At 43.0% G+C, this 17,868-nt stretch overlaps 1 protein-coding gene across 4 annotated transcripts in view; it reads left to right on the top strand.

Annotated features, from left to right (window-relative positions):
• The window catches only part of REDIC1 (regulator of DNA class I crossover intermediates 1), a 252,366-nt gene that overhangs the window by 132,603 nt on the left and 101,895 nt on the right, over positions 1-17,868 (top strand). The window lies entirely within an intron of this gene.

Below are 17,868 nucleotides of genomic sequence, written 5' to 3'. Positions count from 1 at the left end.
CTAATGGATGGTTAGAATACCCTTGAAAACCCTTGTGCAGGTATGTTAGCACAGCTGAAATTAATATTTCCTGTGTTATGTTTGTTTGGACGAGGAAACGTGACCCCATCACTCTTGTAGATTTCTGTTGTGAATTCCGTTCTCGAACTCCCTCCTGTGGTCATGAATGGTACTTCGGCGAGTTCTGTCCGTGGACTCCCTCTGGTGGCTGTGAGAGGAACTGCTGGTTCTGAGGTTGTTTCCTCAGCTGCCCTCGTTTGCGGCTAGGCTGGCTTTTCTATTTAACTCCACTCAGATCGTTACTTCATGCCAGCTGTCAATGTATTGGTACTGGTTCAGATCTCTCTCGGATCTTTCTGATGACCTGTCTACTCCAGCAGAAGCTAAGTCCCTGCTAGTTCATTTATTGTTCATTGTGTACTGAATATATTTATTAGTACTTGCTAAGTTCTAGTCCAGCTTGCTAACATGATATTGCCTTGCTAGCTGGAAGCTCTGGGGTGCAGAGTGGCACTTCCGCACCGTGAGTCGGTGCGGGGGTCTTTTTGCACACTCTGCGTGGCTTTTTGTAGTTTTTTGTGCTGACCGCATAGATCCCTTTCCTATCCTCAGTCTATTTAGTAAGTCTGGCCTCCTTTGCTGAAAACATGTTTCATTCCTGTGTTTGTGACTTTCCTCTTAACTCACAGTCAATATTTGTGGGGGGGGCTGCCTTTTCCTTTGGGGAATTTCTCTGAGGCAAGGTAAGGCTATATTTTCTATCTTTAGGGGTAGTTAGCTCTTAGGCTGTGAAGAGGCGTCTAGGGAGAGTTAGGTACGCTCCACGGCTATTTCTAGTGTGTGCGATAGGATTAGAGTTTGCGGTCAGCAGAGATCCCACTCCCCAGAGCTTGTCCTGTCTTCTAGTTTAACCATCAGGTCATTCCAGGTGCTCCTAACCACCAGGTCATAACAGATTTCTCAGAGTTTTTGTTCCTAGCTAGGAAAATGATAGCTATGCAATGAATGGATAGGCAGCCTCCAAATTGTTCCATGCAAATAAAAAGCTTGAAAAGGTGTGGAGGATATGTGTTAGATTTCCGCAAACAAGAGGAACTCCTTACACCTTTATGGCTCACATTCGAGAACTGGTTGAAATAGTGGGTTATGGTTATAACAATAATTAGGTTTAATATACATTAAATTCGGAAACTAGTTGCTGAGTCAAGCAAGTCTTGTTCATCTTTAAGTTGTTTATTTGTATGATTTATCTATATTTCACTCTGAGTAAATTATTTGTATAACTCTTTAACATTGTAATATATGAAGCCTGTTGGAATATTTAGAATTGATTGTAATGTTTTAAAATGCCATTATTTTGTTGATCTGTGTGATTTTACATTTTCAATAAAACTTGTTGAAAAAAAACCTAGTCCAAGCTATCAAAATATAGAGTTAATGAAACCGATCAGTAAACGGATTAAAGAGAAAAAGTGTCAAAATGCTAGAATTTCAATTTTGTTATGGCCACCACAGCAATACAAAAAAATATAATAAGAGGCGAGCAAAACATCTTTTATCTACACCCAAATAGTATCAATAAAAATGTCTGTACAGGGTGAAAAAAAACCCAAGCCCTCATACAACTCTATTCACAGAACACTGAAAACGTTACAGCTTTTGGAAAATTTCAATAGAAGCAAAACATTTTTTTTCATGAATTTCTGCCTTTTTTTACCACTTAAAAAGAACTATGCATGTTTGGTATCGCAAAAAGCGTACTGGCATGGAGAATCATATTTCTCAGTCACTTTTACCATATAAAGAATGGTATAAATTAATAAAATGTAATAACAAAAAGTGCAGAGTTGCGCACTTTCCCCTATTTAGCTGCTGTTAGATTTTTTTCCCCCACATTCCAGTACAATACATGATCAACTTGATCGAGTCATTCAAAAGTACAACTCGTCCCGCATAAAACAAGCACTCATACAGATATATCAACAAAAAGGTATTACTCTTGGAAGGAAGGAAAGGAAAAATGAAAGCATAAAAATGAAGAGTCATCATGTTTAGAATGGGTTAAGCACTCAAACAGCTGAAAACAAACATCTGTGGGCTGTGATGATTAGATTTGGATTTGGCCCACTGTTTATAAAAGATATGCAAATTTTAACTCTCTAATGGCTAGTATTAGGACTCAAGGCCACATTTCCCGTAAGTTATTTCTGTGCAGAGGCAAACATCAGGGGTGGTGATTCAGAACAGTTTCTCTCAGACTACTGCCAGCAAATTTAAAGGACAAAAATTACAATTCGGCAGAGCGAAGAGTGATAAGTCCTGAACAAAAATTATGGGATTTCTTGCGTAAAGAGAGTCTGTGACCATGAAAATGCAGTCCAGTCTGCAGGCACCATGTTATAATACGGGAAGCTGGGTAGGTAGTGTGAGATAGCGCTCACTAGCAGGTTGCGGTATACTCGCTTGTCAGCGACAAAAACAGACGGCAAGCATGCTTGACAAAGACATTTTTTGGTCGAAATGTTGCATCATGGCAGAATAACGGTATTGTGATTTTTTTTTCATAACCCGGACTGGATGATGTTCCTTTTTTGGGGTTGGACTGTTTATCTACAATTGGGTCTTTGGACTGGAGCGTGCATCCGAATATTAATGTGCTGTCGGCTGCTCTCTATATATATTGGGGTGTCCCTTTTAGGCCATGTTCACACGTTGCAGATTTGATAAATCCGCAGTGCCAAAAGTACTGCGGATTTTATCGCTTTTTTTTGTGCGGTTTCCAGTGCAGTTTTAGACACCTGTGGGTTTCTATAATGGGGTAGGTGTAAAACCGCTGCGGATTCCGCACAAAGAATTGACATGCTGTGGAAAATAAACCGCAGCATTTCCACGCGTTTTTTTCCGCAGCATGTGCACTGCGGTTTTTGTTTTCCATAGGTTAACATTGTACTGTACACCGCATGGAAAACTGCTGCAGATCTGCAGCGTCAAAACCGCTGCGGATCCGCAGCAAGAACCGCAACGTGTGAACATAGCCTTAATGTCATGCATTGATCTTGAGTAATTGCAGCCTGTGATACCTTTGTCATGGCTTCTGTTTGCTGTTACTGTACTACTGCTGCTGATGTTTCAAACATTTTTTTGAAATATGGAGACTCCAAGATGGATCTCCATCTGGTGGGCTGTCTGTAGTGGAAGGTATGTCAGAGGCCTGTTAAACTATTTCTACTCTGTGTGACAATGATTTTTTTAAATGTGCTGACTCCAACTTGGGTTTCCATCTGGTGTGTTGCCTGTGTAAGGGCTCCTAGACAGGCAGGACTGCACTTTTACTCAACAATCTGTTACTTTCCCTACAGTTTTCTACTAATAGTACTGTATGAAACTGTTGTTTGTGCCATCTGAGTGTGGGAAAAAAAAATTGGAGGTGTCGCACAAGGTATCAGCGCTCCCAGCTAAAAAAGCTTAGGGTACTGTCACACAGTGCCATTTTGATCGCTACGACGGCACGATCCGTGACGTCGCAGCGATCGTATGATTATCGCTCCAGCGTCGTAGACTGCGGTCACACGTTGCAATCACGGCGCTGGAGCGATGCCGAAGTCCCCGGGTAACCAGGGTAAACATCAGGCTACTAAGCGCAGGGCCGCGCTTAGTAACCCGATGTTTACCCTGGTTACCAGCGTAAACGTAAAAAAACCAAACAGTACATACTCACATTCCGGTGTCTGTCCCCCGGCGTCTCAGCTTCTCTGCACTGTGTAAGCACAGCGGCCGGAAAGCACAGCGGTGACGTCAGACGTCACCGCTGTGCTCGCTTTCCGGCCGGCAGGTGCTCCCAGTGCAGAGAAGCTGAGACGCCGGAGGACAGACACCGGAATGTGAGTATGTACTGTTTGTTTTTTTTACTTTTACGCTGGTAACCACGGTAAACATCGGGTTACTAAGCGCGGCCCTGCGCTTAGTTACCCGATGTTTACCCTGGTTACAAGCGAACACATTGCTGGATCGCTGTCACACACAACGATCCAGCGATGTCAGCGGGTGATCAAGCGACGAAAGAAAGTTCCAAACGATCTGCTACGACGTACGATTCTCAGCAGGGTCCCTGATCGCTGCTGCGTGTCAGACACTGCGATATCGTAACGATATCGCTAGAACGTCACGAATCGTACCGTCGTAGCGATCAAAATGGCACTGTGTGACAGTACCCTAACACCGCTCCCTTAACTACCAGGTCCTCATTGAAACTTCAATTCAAAGCTGTAAATGCTGTCTCAGACCCTGATACCTCATGCATGGCTCATGGCTGACTGCTGCTGTGCCATTTGCAAATTTCTACAGTGGGTCAATTGATGCCACATTTCATGGTGCCTCTCATTGGATCCACATCCACAAGGATGATAAGCCACAAAAATCATTGCTACATTGCTAAAGAAGCTGGCTGTTCACAAAGTGCTGCAACCAAGCATATTAATGGAAGGCTGAATGGAAGGAAAAAGTGTGGTAGAAAAAGGTGCACAAGCAACCGGGATAACCGCAGCCTTGAAAGGATTGTTAAGAAAAGGCCATTCAAAAATTTGGTTGAGATTCACAAGGAGTGGACTCCTGCTGCAGTCATTGCTTCAAGAGCCACCACACACAGATGTATCCAGGACATGGGCTACAAGTGTCACATTCCTTGTGTCAAGCCTCTCATGACCAATAGACAACGCAAGAAGCGTCTTACCTGGGCCAAGAAGAAAAAGAACTGGACTGTCGCTCAGTGGTCCAAGGTATTGTTTTCAGATGAAAGTAAATTTTGCAGTTCATTTGAAAATCAAGGTCCCAGAGTCTGGAGGAAGAGCGGAGAGGCACACAATCAAATCTGATTGAGGTCGTGTGTAGTTTCCACAATCGGTGATGGTTTGGGGAGCCATGTAATTTGCTGGTGTAGGTCCACTGTGTTTTATCAAGACCAAAGTCAGCACAGCCGTCTACTAGGAAATTTTAGAGCACTTCATGCTTCCCTCTGCCGACAAGCTTTTTGGAGATGTAAATTTCATTCTCCAGCAAGACTTGGCACCTGTCCACACTGCCAAAAGTACAAATACCTGGTTTAAAAACAACAGTATCACTGTGCTTGATTGGCCAGCAAACTCGTCTGATCTTAACCCCATAGAGAATCTATGGCGTATTGTCAAGAGGAAGATGAGAGACATCAGACCCAACAATTCAGACGAGCTGAAGGCTGCTATCAAAGCAACCTGTGGCACCTCAGCAGTGCCACTGTAATGATTATAAGGGATAACTCAGGAGACTCTTTGCATGGAACAAGACAACTACAGGACACAGTTTTATAAGTGGTAAAGTCTATATTATCACACGGTGATTCAAACAGGTGCAGAGAGAAACCCAAGTCCACAACACTTGGTGTAAATATTAAACGCAGCTTAACAGTCTATAGGAAACTTCAGAGGAAAATGCAATCACGCAGAAAGTCTATGAAGCACAATTATTCTTGAGGATACATAAAACTAAAAATCACAAAGGCGCTCAGCACGTGTGCCCAAAAGAACAGCAGCAGGCAAAACCAGCCAGTAAGGTGTGTGAAACTGCCAAACAATGATCAATGTGTATAAAAAAGGGTTGCCGCACTGGAGGCACTTACAGGTTGAGGCTTTTAGTCCTGGAAATAATGTCCGTTTGTATCGTGATATCTTCTCCACTATTCAGTGGTGTTGAGGAATGGGAGCATCCTCCCCGTGATTGCAGTCCCCCGAAAAAGCACCCGCCGCTGTGATTCAGCGGTAGCCTTGGCCGATGGCGCCGCCGTCAGCGTAGCGGGGTTAGCGAGGGGCGTGGTGTGTTGGTGACGTCACCTGTCCGAAACAGACGGACGTGTGCAAGGGCCAATCCCGACGTGTTTCGAGGGAACCGTCCCTCTTTCTCAAGGTATGGCGCCTGCACTACTGCTGTTCTTATATATCCACACCTCCGTCACCCTGCAATCCTGCCCATAAACGATACATTATACTAATCAGTTCCGGCCGGATCAGACTTAATACCGTCAACCCGGCTGCTGCTCTCAGACCCTAAGCTATAAAGGTGTGACTACAATAAGTGTATGAGACTATAAAATAAGAATAATGATAGCTATAAATTCCCTCCACCTCATAAAATTGCAATCTTTATTTATTTAATAAAACTATATATATATAAATATATAAAAGAAATGTGTGTGCATATATACACATACATGGAACCAGCATAATATCCATACAAAAATGACATCATAAAACCGTATATGACTTAAAGCAATGAGCATTGTAAAAATATATATATAAAAATATATAAAAATCTATAAATATATATAATATGCTGGTATGCTAAAATAAGTAAATAAGTAAAACCTATAAAAAAAGTATAAAAAACAGAATATTCAACCTCTCCCCATGAATCGGGGAAATGTTCCAGAACATTACCATAATAACAGCATCATAAGACCCTAAAGGGCGTACGGTTCTATTTCATGATTGAGTCCTTTGGGGACTAGAGTGTCCAGTGTAAAAATCCATTTGGACTCAATACGGGACATACTTTTAATGTAGTCCCCTCCCCTTGGATTTTTAGGTACTGTTTGTATGCCACAAAATGAGAAACCTACAGTTGAACGTTCATGTGTTTCAGCAAAATGCCGTGATAAAGGGTGCCCTATACATCCCTTCTGGATGTTGTCCAGGTGTTCCTTAATCCTATCTCTGAGTCGTCTTTTCGTACGACCCACGTACATTTTTTCACAAGGACATCTTATTATGTATATGACACCCATGGTGTGACATGAGATCTTTTCTTTAAGATGGAACTCCCTAGTTTTATCCATATTTCAGAATGATTCCTGCCGCGTCGTTGGGCTTTTTATGCGCAAACAGCACGGACACCTCCCACAGTATGTAAAATTGCCTCCAATATGATTCGGATTGTCTTTCTTTTTTAAAACTTTACCTATATCAAACCCCATTTTTGTGGTCGGTGCTAAAATATTTCCAATGTTCTTCACCTTTCGATACACAAACCTTGGTTTTGTGGTTAAAAGTTCTCCCGCCACCTTATCCTTTTGTAAAACTGGCCAATATTTATTAATAATTTTTGAGAATCTCCCATGATCTGCATGATACTGAGTGATCAGAGGGATTCTTCCAATTTCTTGCGCCAGAGACCTCGTTTCTTTATTATCCCTAGTTGCATGGATCAAATTGGGTCTTAAGATAGATTTGGCCTCCTGGCTTGCCTGTTCAAAGGAGGGGAGATCATACCCTTTTTCTGAAAACTGTTTCTGTAAAATGCTGGATTCGACATCAAAATCACCATCTCTCGTACAATTCCGCCTGATCCGTATAAACTGGCTTTTTGGAATATTGCAGAGCCAAGCAGGAAGATGACAGCTATCCATCTGAATATAACTATTACAGTCTACCTCTTTATGATAGCATTTCGTGTATAGGGCATTGTTTTCAATAAAGATGTTCAGATCCAAAAAATTGACTTCCGTTCTACTGAAGGTACCTGTAAATTCTAAGCCATAAGTATTTCTATTTAAACCACCTACAAATTCTTCCAACAGTTGATGGGACCCTTCCCAGATAAAAAGGACGTTGTCGATGTATCGACGCCACATGACCAAACCTTTACGTAACGTCCCATCCTGAAAAATAAACAACTCCTCCCACTTGCCAACATACAGATTGGCGTAGCTTGGGGCAAATTTTGTCCCCATGGCCGTTCCCCAAACTTGTAGATAAAATTGGGTGTTATATACAAAATAATTATGTTGGAGGATAAATTTCATGCCTTCCAGAATAAACGCCCTTTGTGTTGGATTATATAACTGGGATTTGGTTAGAAAATACTCTACAGATTCACACCCTTTTGTTTGGTCGATCACTGTATAAAGGGACTTAATGTCCAGGGTGCCCAGTATATATTTATCAGTCCACTCAATATTCTCTAAGGCCCTGATGGTATCTTGGGTGTCTTTGAGAAAAGCTGGAAGAGATGGAACACACTTCTGTAACTGTATGTCCACATATTCTGAAAGATTAGCCGTTAGGCAATTAATACCCGATATAATGGGTCTCCCTGGGGGGCATTTCGGATCCTTGTGTACTTTCGGGATATGGTAGAATATAGCTAGACTCGGTACTTTATTGTTAATAAAATCATATTCTTTCTTATTCAAAATACCTGCTGCCTTCCCTTTAGTGGCCAAAAAATTGAGTTTTTTCACAAAACGGGGGGTGGGGTCACCCAATAATTTCTTGTATGTGACCTCATCACTCAACAATTTTAAAGACTCCTCATGATTTTTACTACGGTCCATAATCACAATACTTCCCCCTTTGTCTGCTTTGCGGACCACTATATCATTGTTCTCCTGAAGCTCAATAAGAGCATTTATTTCCCTCCTAGTGAGGTTTTGCCGCCTGTATTTAGGATTCCCTTTTTTCATTTTCCTTATGTCTGCGGTCACTAACGTTTCAAATGTATGGAAGGCTTGTGAATATTCGCTAATAGGATTGAAAGTGGATGGGTTGGCTAATGTTGTGTGCACATATTCATTGGAATTATGTTGAATCAGGTTGGATCCTGCTACCTCTTTTTTTTTTAAATATTTTTTTAGGGCTAAATTGCGAAGACATTTTTTCAAACAAACATATAAATTGAAGGGGTTAGACCCCGTTGTTGGTGCAAATTTCAAGCCCTTTTGAAGAAGGGATTTCTCACTCTCTGTCAAAACATGTGAGCTCAAGTTATAAATTTTTTGTGTTTGTTCACCCTCACTTATATTTTTCTTTTTGGCGAGTTTCCTACCCCCTCTTTTCCCACGTCTGGTTTTGTACCTCGGACCCGAAAAAAATTTTGATGCCCTTTTGGGTAAGTCTTCATAGTCCCTCCCTTCTTGGGGGGAACCCCTTTTTGCTGGATCTTTTTTATACCCAAGTTTTTTGAAGACCTTGAAGTAGGTGTACTGTTTTCATTATCTTTCCTTTTTGTATATCATTCCTGAAAGGGGGCCTACTTGTTCCTTGTGTCTTTTTATTAAAAAATGATGCAGAAGGACCCTTTGCATAAGAAGTCCCTGGCTCTTCATTAATCAATTCTAGTTCTGCATATCTATTCTTTGTTGGAATATTAGCACTTGTGGCACTGTATTCGTTAATCCCTACAGTAACCAACCGTGTTTGTTACGTCCAATGGGTCCATATTCCCCCCATCCTCCAGTACCGACCCTGGAGTTTCCTCCTGTGTAATTTGTCTTCTATAGGGTATAGGGGTATATTGAGTGGAGTTTGAATTTGTATATGTTGAAAAAACTTCTGATACATTAAGGGGGGTAGTGGGTGAATCTCCCATATATTCATCTATTACTACAAATTGTGCTTCCCTACATGTCTGATCAGAAATCTCAGATTGTAGGAATTCTGTGTGCTCCTGAAAAGTGACTTCATCTCTTATAAATTTCTTCAATTTTTTAGATCTTATCTCTTTTTCTTTTTCTTGAAGTCTATTAGTAATATTAGTTGCCAGATTTTGTATTTCCCCTACATGATCAAACTTTTTTAACAGTTCTAATTGTCTCGTTATTTCATTACCCACGTTTTGTACATTAATTTTTCATTTCTCAATGATAAACTGCACTGCCTTTTTAGAAAAATTAAAAAACATATCCTCCCATTCTTGCTGTATGGAAGGATTGCCAAAGTCTCCTGCCAAGGGTCTATAGAACCTCAGGCCCTTGGGAACTTTATTGGCCTCATGGTATCTTTCTAGGGAAGCAATCTCCCAAAGGTCTCTCATTTCATTATATAACAATTTCTCTAGAGACTTTAGGAGATGCCTCCCTTTGTCTAGATCCGTGTTTGGAGCCTGAGTATGAATAGTATGCTCCTTAATTAATTTCAAGTGGTAATCCCTGTCCCTCCATAGACAGGAAGTAGCCATGTGTGAAGCAGCCTATAGTGATGTTAACACACCAAGAAATAAACTACACAAAACTAAAAATCACAAAGGCTCTCAGCACGTGTGTCCAAAAGAACAGCAGCAGGCAAAACCAGCCAGTAAGGTGTCATGATTCTCAATGGCGAGAGAACATAGCCCAGCATATATGAGAGCTAGCTCTTGGAAGATGGAAACTATACTGACCATGAACTAAACCTGCCGCACAACTAGAAGTGGCCGGGTAGCATGCCTACGTTTTTTTATCCCTAGATGCCCAGCGCCAGCCGGAGAACTACCTAATCCTAGCAGAGGAAAAGACAGTCCTGGCTCACCTCTAGAGAAATTTTCCCAAAAGGCAGACAGAGGCCCCCACATATATTGGCGGTGATTTTAGATGAAATGACAAACGTAGTATGAAAATAGGTTTAGCAAAATCGAGGTCCGCTTACTAGATAGCATGAAGACAGAAAGGGCACTTTCATGGTCAGCAGAAAACCCTATCAAAACACCATCCAGAAATTACTTTAAGACTCTAGCATTAACTCATAACACCAGAGTGGCAATTTCCGCTCACAAGAGCTTTCCAGACACAGTAACGAAACAGCAGCTGTGAACAGGAACAAAATGCAAAAACACACAAGGACAAAAGTCCAACTTAGCTGGGAGTAGTCTAGTAGCAGGAACATGCACAGAAAGGCTACTGATTACATTGTTGACCGGCATGAAACTGACAGAGGAGCAAGGTTATATAGCGACTCCCACATCCTGATAGGAGCAGGTGAACAGAGGGGATGATGCACACAAGTTAAATTCCACAAGTGGCCACCGGGGGAGCCCAGAATCCAATTTCACAACAGTACCCCCCCCTCAAGGAGGGGGCACCGAACCCTCACCAGAACCACCAGGGCGATCAGGATGAGCCCTATGAAAGGCACGGACAAGATCGGAGGCATGAACATCAGAGGCAATGACCCAAGAATTATCCTCCTGACCGTATCCCTTCCATTTGACCAGATACTGGAGTTTCCGTCTGGAAACACGAGAGTCCAAGATCTTTTCCACAACGTACTCCAACTCACCCTCAACCAACACCGGAGCAGGAGGCTCAACGGAAGGCACAGCTGGTACCTCATACCTGCGCAACAATGACTGATGAAAAACATTATGAATCGAAAAGGATGCAGGGAGGTCCAAACGGAAGGACACAGGGTTAAGAATCTCCAATATCTTGTACGGGCCGATGAACCGAGGCTTAAACTTAGGAGAAGAAACCCTCATAGGGACAAAACGAGAAGACAACCACACCAAGTCCCCAACACAAAGCCGAGGACCAACACGACGACGGCGGTTGGCAAAAAGCTGAGTCTTCTCCTGGGACAACTTCAAATTGTCCACCACCTGCCCCCAAATCTGATGCAACCTCTCCACCACAGCATCCACTCCAGGACAATCCGAAGATTCCACTTGACCGGAGGAAAATCGAGGATGAAACCCCGAATTACAGAAAAACGGGGACACCAAGGTGGCAGAGCTGGCCCGATTATTGAGGGCGAACTCCGCCAAAGGCAAAAAAGCAACCCAATCATCCTGATCCGCAGACACAAAACACCTCAAATATGTCTCCAAGGTCTGATTAGTCCGCTCGGTCTGGCCATTAGTCTGAGGATGGAAAGCAGACGAAAAAGACAAATCTATGCCCATCCTAGCACAGAATGCCCGCCAAAATCTAGACACAAATTGGGTCCCTCTGTCAGAAACGATATTCTCCGGAATACCATGCAAACGAACAACATTTTGAAAAAACAGAGGAACCAACTCGGAAGAAGAAGGCAACTTAGGCAAGGGAACCAGATGGACCATCTTAGAAAAACGGTCACACACCACCCAGATGACAGACATCTTCTGAGAAACAGGCAGATCCGAAATAAAATCCATCGAGATGTGCGTCCAAGGCCTCTTCGGGATAGGCAAGGGTAACAACAATCCACTAGCCCGAGAACAACAAGGCTTGGCCCGAGCACAAACGTCACAAGACTGCACAAAGCCTCGCACATCTCGTGACAGGGAAGGCCACCAGAAGGACCTTGCCACCAAATCCCTGGTACCAAAGATTCCAGGATGACCTGCCAACGCAGAAGAATGAACCTCAGAGATGACTCTACTGGTCCAATCATCAGGAACAAACAGTCTACCAGGTGGGCAACGATCAGGTCTATCCGCCTGAAACTCCTGCAAGGCCCGCCGCAGGTCTGGAGAAACGGCAGACAATATCACTCCATCTTTAAGGATACCTGTGGGCTCAGAATTACCAGGGGAGTCAGGCTCAAAACTCCTAGAAAGGGCATCCGCCTTAACATTCTTAGAACCCGGTTGGTAAGACACCACAAAATTAAACCGAGAGAAAAACAACGACCAGCGCGCTTGTCTAGGATTCAGGCGCCTGGCAGACTCAAGGTAAATTAAATTTTTGTGGTCAGTCAATACCACCACCTGATGTCTGGCCCCCTCAAGCCAGTGACGCCACTCCTCAAAAGCCCACTTCATGGCCAAAAGCTCCCGATTCCCAATATCATAATTCCGCTCGGCGGGCGAAAATTTACGGGAAAAAAAAGCACAAGGTCTCATCACGGAGCAGTCGGAACTTCTCTGCGACAACACCGCCCAAGCTCCGATTTCAGAAGCGTCGACCTCAACCTGAAAAGGAAGAGCAACATCAGGCTGACGCAACACTGGGGCGGAAGAAAAGCGGCGCTTGAGCTCCCGAAAGGCCTCCACAGCATCAGGGGACCAATCAGCAACATCAGCACCCTTCTTAGTCAAATCAGTCAATGGTTTTACAACATCAGAAAAACCAGCAATAAATCGACGATAAAAGTTAGCAAAGCCCAAAAATTTCTGAAGACTCTTAAGAGAAGAGGGTTGCGTCCAATCACCAATAGCCTGAACCTTGACAGGATCCATCTCGATGGAAGAGGGGGAAAAAATGTATCCCAAGAAGGAAATCTTCTGAACCCCAAAAACACACTTAGAACCCTTCACACACAAGGAATTAGACCGCAAAACCTGAAAAACCCTCCTGACCTGCTGGACATGAGAGTCCCAGTCATCCGAAAAAATCAGAATATCATCCAGATACACAATCATAAATTTATCCAAATAATCGCGGAAAATGTCATGCATAAAGGACTGGAAGACTGAAGGGGCATTTGAAAGACCAAAAGGCATCACCAAATACTCAAAATGGCCCTCGGGCGTATTAAATGCGGTTTTCCACTCATCCCCCTGCTTGATTCGCACCAAATTATACGCCCCACGGAGATCAATCTTAGAGAACCACTTGGCCCCCTTTATACGAGCAAACAAATCAGTAAGCAGTGGTAACGGATATTGATATTTAACCGTGATTTTATTCAAAAGTCGATAATCAATACACGGCCTCAAAGAGCCGTCTTTCTTAGACACAAAGAAAAAACCGGCTCCTAAGGGAGATGACGAAGGACGAATATGTCCCTTTTCCAAGGACTCCTTTATATATTCTCGCATAGCAGCGTGTTCAGGCACAGACAGATTAAATAAACGACCCTTAGGGTGTTTACTACCCGGGATCAAGTCTATGGCACAATCGCACTCCCGGTGCGGAGGTAGTGAACCAACCTTGGGTTCTTCAAAAACGTCACGAAAGTCAGACAAGAATTCAGGAATCTCAGAGGGAATAGATGATGAAATGGAAACCAAAGGTACGTCCCCATGAGTTCCTTTACATCCCCAGCTTAACACAGACATAGCTCTCCAGTCGAGGACTGGGTTATGAGATTGCAGCCATGGCAATCCCAGCACCAAAACATCATGTAGATTATACAGCACCAGAAAGCGAATAACCTCCTGGTGATCCGGATTAACACGCATAGTCACTTGTGTCCAGTATTGTGGTTTATTACTAGCCAATGGGGTGGAGTCAATCCCTTTCAGAGGTATCGGAGCCTCCAATGGCTCCAAATCATACCCACAGCGTTTGGCAAAGGACCAATCCATAAGACTCAAAGCAGCGCCAGAGTCGACATAGGCGTCCGCGGTAATAGATGACAAAGAACAAATCAGGGTCACAGATAGAATAAACTTAGACTGTAAAGTGCTAATTGAAACAGACTTGTCAGGCTTCTTAGTACGCTTAAAGCATGCTGATATAACATGAGTTGAATCACCACAATAGAAGCACAACCCATTTTTTCGTCTAAAATTCTGCCGCTCGCTTCTGGACAGAATTCTATCACATTGCATATTTTCTGGCGTTTTCTCAGTAGACACCGCCAAATGGTGCACAGGTTTGCGCTCCCGCAGACGCCTATCGATCTGAATAGCCATCGTCATGGACTCATTCAGACTCGCAGGCACAGGGAACCCCACCATAACATCCTTAATGGCATCAGAGAGACCTTCTCTGAAAATCGCCGCCAGGGCGCACTCATTCCACTGAGTAAGCACAGACCATTTGCGGAATTTTTGGCAGTATATTTCAGCTTCATCTTGCCCCTGAGACAAGGACATCAAGGCCTTTTCCGCCTGAAGCTCTAAATGAGGTTCCTCATAAAGCAACCCCAAGGCCAGAAAAAACGCATCCACATTGAGCAACGCAGGATCCCCTGGTGCCAATGCAAAAGCCCAGTCTTGAGGGTCGCCCCGGAGCAAGGAAATTACAATCCTGACCTGCTGTGCAGGGTCTCCGGCAGAGCGAGACTTCAGGGACAAAAACAATTTGCAATTATTTTTAAAATTTTGAAAGTGAGATCTATTCCCCGAGAAGAATTCAGGCAAAGGAATTCTAGGCTCAGACATAGGTGCATGAACAACAAAATCTTGCAAATTTTGTACCTTTGTGGCGAGATTATTCAAACCTGTAGCTACACTCTGAAGATCCATTTGAAACAGGTGAACACAGAGCCATTCAAGGATTAGAAGGAGAGGAAGAGAGGAAGGCTGCAGTATAGGCAGACTAGCAAGTGATTCAATTAAGAGCACACTCAGAACTAGAGGGAAAAAAAAAAAATAAAAAATTGTAGCAGACTTCTTTTTTCTCTCCTTTCTCAGCCAGTAATTTAACCCTTTTTCTGGCCGGTCAAACTGTCATGATTCTCAATGGCGAGAGAACATAGCCCAGCATATATGAGAGCTAGCTCTTGGAAGATGGAAACTATACTGACCATGAACTAAACCTGCCGCACAACTAGAAGTGGCCGGGTAGCATGCCTACGTTTTTTTATCCCTAGATGCCCAGCGCCAGCCGGAGAACTACCTAATCCTAGCAGAGGAAAAGACAGTCCTGGCTCACCTCTAGAGAAATTTTCCCAAAAGGCAGACAGAGGCCCCCACATATATTGGCGGTGATTTTAGATGAAATGACAAACGTAGTATGAAAATAGGTTTAGCAAAATCGAGGTCCGCTTACTAGATAGCATGAAGACAGAAAGGGCACTTTCATGGTCAGCAGAAAACCCTATCAAAACACCATCCAGAAATTACTTTAAGACTCTAGCATTAACTCATAACACCAGAGTGGCAATTTCCGCTCACAAGAGCTTTCCAGACACAGTAACGAAACAGCAGCTGTGAACAGGAACAAAATGCAAAAACACACAAGGACAAAAGTCCAACTTAGCTGGGAGTAGTCTAGTAGCAGGAACATGCACAGAAAGGCTACTGATTACATTGTTGACCGGCATGAAACTGACAGAGGAGCAAGGTTATATAGCGACTCCCACATCCTGATAGGAGCAGGTGAACAGAGGGGATGATGCACACAAGTTAAATTCCACAAGTGGCCACCGGGGGAGCCCAGAATCCAATTTCACAACAGTAAGGTGTGTGTGAAACTGCCAAACAATGATCAATGTGTATAAAAAAGGGTTGCCGCGTTGGAGGCACTTACAGGTTGAGGCTTTTAGTCCTGGAAATAATGTCCGTTTGTATTGTGATATCTTCTCCACTATTCAGTGGTGTTGAGGAATGGGAGCGTCCTCCCCAATTTGCCCCAAGCTACGCCAATCTGTATGTTGGCAAGTGGGAGGAGTCGTTTATTTTTCAGGATGGGACGTTACGTAAAGGTTTGGTTATGTGATACATCGACGGCGTCCTTTTTATCTGGGAAGGGTCCCATCAACTGTTGGAAGAATTTGTAGGGGGTTTAAATAGAAATACTTATGGCTTAGAATTTACAGGTACCTTCAGTAGAACGGTTTTACAAAAGGATAAGGTGGTGGGAGAACTTTTACCCACAAAACCAAGGTTTGTGTATCGAAAGGTGAAGAACATTGGAAATATTTTAGCACCGACCACAAAAATGGGGTTTGATATAGGTAAAGTTTTAAAAAAGAAAGACAATCCGAATCATATTGGAGGCAATTTTACATACTGTGGGAGGTGTCCGTGCTGTTTGCGCATAAAAAGCCCAACGACGCGGCAGGAATCATTCTGGAATATGGATAAAACTAGGGAGTTCCATCTTAAAGAAAAGATCTCATGTCACACTATGGGTGTCATATACATAATAAGATGTCCTTGTGAAAAAATGTACGTGGGTCGTACGAAAAGACGACTCAGAGATAGGATTAAGGAACACCTGGACAACATCCAGAAGGGATGTATAGGGCACCCTTTATCACGGCATTTTGCTGAAAAACATGAACGTTCAACTGTAGGTTTCTCATTTTGTGGCATACAAACAGTACCTAAAAATCCAAGGGGAGGGGACTACATTAAAAGTATGTCCCGTATTGAGTCCAAATGGATTTTTACACTGGACACTCTAGTCCCCAAAGGACTCAATCATGAAATAAAACTGTACGCCCTTTAGGGTCTTATGATGCTGTTATTATGGTAATGTTCTGGAACATTTCCCCGATTCTTGGGGAGAGGTTGAATATTCTGTTTTTTATACGTTTTTTATAGGTTTTACTTATTTACTTATTTTAGCATACCAGCATATTATATATATTTATATATTCTTATATATTTTTATATACCGTATTTTCTGGTGTATAAGACGACTGGGTGTATAAGACGACCCCCAACTTTTCCATATAAAATATGGAATTTGGGATATGCCCGCTGTATAAGACGGGGGTCATCTTATACGTCCAGTCATTTTATACGGCGTGTGGTTCCAAGGGTCTGAAGGAGAGGAGACTCATCTTCAGGCCATGGGATCCATATTCATGTTAAAAATAAAGAATAAAAATAAAAAATATGTATATACTCACCCCTCCGAGAAGCCTGGCTGTCACTGCTGCAAGCGTCTGCCTCCGTTCCTAAGAATTGCAGAGCATGAAGGACCCTCGATGACGTCGCAGTCCTGTGATTGGTCCGTGACCGCTCATGTGACCGGTCACCTGACCGTGACGTCATTGAAGGTCCTTCACGCTCTGCAATTCTTTGGAACATCCAGGATCGCTCCCTGCACATGCTGCACCTGGCGTATAAGACGACCCCCGACTTTTGGGACAATTTTTAGGGGTTAAAAAGTCGTCTTATACGCCGGAAAATACGGTATATATTTTTACAATGCTCATTGCTTTAAGTCATATACGGTTTTATGATGTCATTTTTGTATGGATATTATGCTGGTTCTATGTATGTGTATATATGCACACACATTTCTTTTATATATTTATATATATAGTTTTATTAAATAAATAAAGATTGCAATTTTATGAGGTGGAGGGAATTTATAGCTATCATTATTCTTATTTTATAGTCTCATACACTTATTGTAGTCACACCTTTATAGCTTAGGGTCTGAGAGCAGCAGCCGGGTTGACGGTATTAAGTCTGATCCGGCCGGAGCTGATTAGTATAATGTATCGTTTATGGGCAGGATTGCAGGGTGACGGAGGTGTG

The sequence above is a fragment of the Ranitomeya variabilis genome, chromosome 5 (assembly GCF_051348905.1).
Source record: "Ranitomeya variabilis isolate aRanVar5 chromosome 5, aRanVar5.hap1, whole genome shotgun sequence".
Classification (NCBI taxonomy): Eukaryota; Metazoa; Chordata; class Amphibia; order Anura; family Dendrobatidae; genus Ranitomeya; species Ranitomeya variabilis.
This window is presented reverse-complemented; position numbering and strand designations above follow the sequence as displayed.